The following is a 3,337-nucleotide window of genomic DNA, read 5'->3' as shown; positions in this document are numbered from 1 at the left end:
AAACAAAAAAACCCACAAAAATTAGCCAGGCGTAGTGGCAGGTGCCTGTAACCCAGCTACTCAGGAGGCTGAGGCACAAGAATCGCTTGACCCTCAAAGGCAGAGGTTGCAGTGAGCTGAGATCATGCCACTGCACTCCAGCCTGGGCGACAGAGTGAGATTCTGTCCCAAAAAAAACCCAGAGCAAACAAAAAACACAACAGCAAGACACTCTTAGCAAACCAACTATCTGCAAACAATTCAACGTCGGATCTTTAAAAAAATCCCGCTGTGGCATTATGCTGCAGACACATACATTAATTTATGGCTAGCCCTTCATGACAACCATGTGGGTAAAATTATATAAATGTTCACCGCCTCTATACTTTGTTCCAATGACTTCCTGAGTAATTGATTGTTTTGCCAATTACTCAGCAACATTTAAGACCTGCTTCCGGAGGCCCTAAGTAGCTCAGCATTCTAAGACCGAAGTACTGAAGAAAATCTGCCTATGTGGCTGTGAATAACATCTCCATCCATCACTGTACACATCCGATTTAGGCCAGATAACGCAGGCTTTATTTATTTCAGGTATGCCTTGCGCTTAAGATCATGGGACTCTACTATAACACCCCCAGAAATTATCAAGGGCAAAAAAATCATAATACATACCTCTAGTTCAGTGGGTCCTTGGATAACCTCTTTCCTGTCTCCTAGTTCTTCAGCTAAAAGATTCAGGAGCCTTGGCAACAAGAAGGAGCTATCCCACAAGTTGCATTGTTCTAGATATTCGGACGCTTTTTTTTTTTTTTTTTAAGCGGGGGTCTTGCTATGTTGCACAGGCTGGTCCTGAACTCCTGTCCTTAAGTGATCCTCTTGCCTTGGCCTTCCAAGTAACTGGGATTACAGCAGTGAGCCACTGTGCCAGGGTTTTGGATGCTTTTTTTTTTTTTTTTTTTTTGAGACAGAGTCTCTCTTGTCGCCTTGGCTGGAGTGCAATGGTGTGATCTTGGCTCACTGCAACCTCTGCCTCCCGGGTTCAAACAATTCTTCTCCCTTGGCCTCCCAAGTAGCTGGGATTACAGGTGCATGCCACTACACACTTGGCTAATTTTTGTATTTCTAGTAGAGATGGGGTTTCACCATGTTGGCCAGGCTGGTCTCGTACTCCTGACCTCAGGTGATCCACCCACCACAGCCTCCCAAAGTACTGGGGTTACAGGCGTGAGCCACCGCGTCTGGCCGGACACTTTTTAACCAAAGGAAAAAGCAAGCATCTTTATTGGAATAATATATCAATATATGCAGGTAATCAGACAATACCAGTCAGATAACACTGACTTCTTTTTTTTTTTTTTTTTTTTGAGAAAGGAAGGAAGAAAGGAAGGCAGAAAGAAAGGAAGGAAGGAAGGCCGGAGGTGGTGGCTCATACTTATAATCCCAGCACTTTGCGAGGCCCAGAAGGGAGATCACTTGAGGCCAGGAGTTTGAGACCAGCCTGGGCGATATAGAGAAACCCCATCTTGACCAAAAATTTAAAAATTAGCCAGGCACGATGATGTGCACCTGTAGTTCCAGCTACTCAGGAGGCTGAGGCGGGAGAATTGCTGGAGCCCAGGAGTTTGAGGCTGCAACCAGCCATGACTGCGCCGCTGCACTCCGGCCTGGGTGACAGAGAGATACCCTGTCTTGAAAATAATAAATAAAGGCCAGGTGTGGTGGCTCACACCTGTCATCCCAGCACTTTGGGAGGCAGAGGCAGGCAGATCACCTGAAGTCAGGAGTTCAAGACCTGCTTGGCCAACATGGTGAAACCCCGTCTCTACTAAAAATACAAAAATTAGCCAGGCATGGTGGCAGGCGCCTGTAATCCCAGCTACTTGGGAGGCCAAGACAGGAGAATCGCTTGAACCCGGGAGGCGGAGGTTGCAGTGAGCCAAGATCGTGCCATTGCACTCCAGCCTGGGGAACAACAGCAAGACTTCATCTCAAAATAATAAATAAATAAATAAATAAATAAATAAATAAATAAATAAAAATGTAAAAAGTCCCTTAACTGAGGCCAGGCACAGTGGCTCATGCCTGTAATCCCAGCACTTTGCGAAGCCAAGGAGGGTGGATCACCTGAGGTCAGGAGTTCAAGACCAGCCTGACCAACTTGGAAAAACTCCATCTCTACTAAAAATACGAAATTAGCTGGGTGTGGTGGCGCATGCCTGTAATCCCAGCTACTCAGGAGGCTGAGAGAGGAGAATCACTTGAACCTGGGAGGCGGAGGTTGCAGTGAGCCAAGATCACACCATTGCACTGCAACCTGGGCAACAAGAGCAAAACTTCATCTCAAAAAAGCCCCTTAACTGTAATCTCACTAAGAAACAAAAAATATTTAATTTTTATTTTTTGCATGATCTGCTTAGTTTTCTTAATAAGCTGTGAACCAGAAGGGGGGTTTGCTGTGGTTTGGCAGCCTTTTAGGTGGAGGATTATAGTGAATACATTTTTAGATTATTGGTATAGTGACTTCCCCGATGGATGTAAGATTTTGAGGACTAAACCAAGTCCTGCACTTTCCATTCCAACCTAATTAATTCCAGTGAATGAAACACTCATTGGAGAAAACACAGAAGATGCAGAAGAGCTGCTTACATGACCAGAGTCGTCAATTTAGTGACCCTCTGCGTATAATAATCAAAATAGGGCCAGGCGCAGTGGCTCACACCTGTAATCCCAGTGAGAGGTGACAGCATGCTGGCAGTCCTCACAGCCCTCTCTTGCTCTCGGCGCCTCCTCTGCCTGGGCTCCCACTTTGGTGGCACTTGGGGAGCCCTTCAGCCCACCGCTACACTGTGGGAGCCCCTTTCTGGGCTGGCCAAGGCAGGAGCCGGCTCCCTCAGCTTGCAGGGAGGTGTGGAGGGAGAGGCACGAGCGGGAACCGGGGCTGCGTGCGGTGCTTGCGGGCCGGCTGGAGTTCCGGGTGGGCATGGGTTTGGCGGCCCCCCCCACTCGGAGCAGCCGGCTGGCCCTGCTGGCCCTGGGCAATGAAGGGCTTAGCACCCAGGCCAGGGGCTGCGGAGGGTGTACTGGGTCCCCCAGCAGTGCCAGCCCACCGGCGCTGCACTTGATTTCTCACCAGGCCTTAGTTGCCTTCCCACGGGGCAGGGCTCGGGACCTGCAGCCCCCCATGCCTGAGCCTCCTACCCCCTCCATGGGCTCCTGTGCAGCCGAGCCTCCCCAACGAGTGCCACCACTCCACAGCGCCCAGTCCCATCAACCACCCAAGGGCTGAGGAGTGCGAGCGCGTGGTGCGGGACTGGCGGGCAGCTCCACCTGCACCCCCGTGCAGGATCCACTGGGTGAA

This window comes from Hylobates moloch, unplaced genomic scaffold, assembly GCF_009828535.3.
Source record: "Hylobates moloch isolate HMO894 unplaced genomic scaffold, HMol_V3 SCAFFOLD_6, whole genome shotgun sequence".
In the NCBI taxonomy this organism is placed as follows: domain Eukaryota; kingdom Metazoa; phylum Chordata; class Mammalia; order Primates; family Hylobatidae; genus Hylobates; species Hylobates moloch.
Note: the sequence above shows the minus strand (reverse complement) of the source record.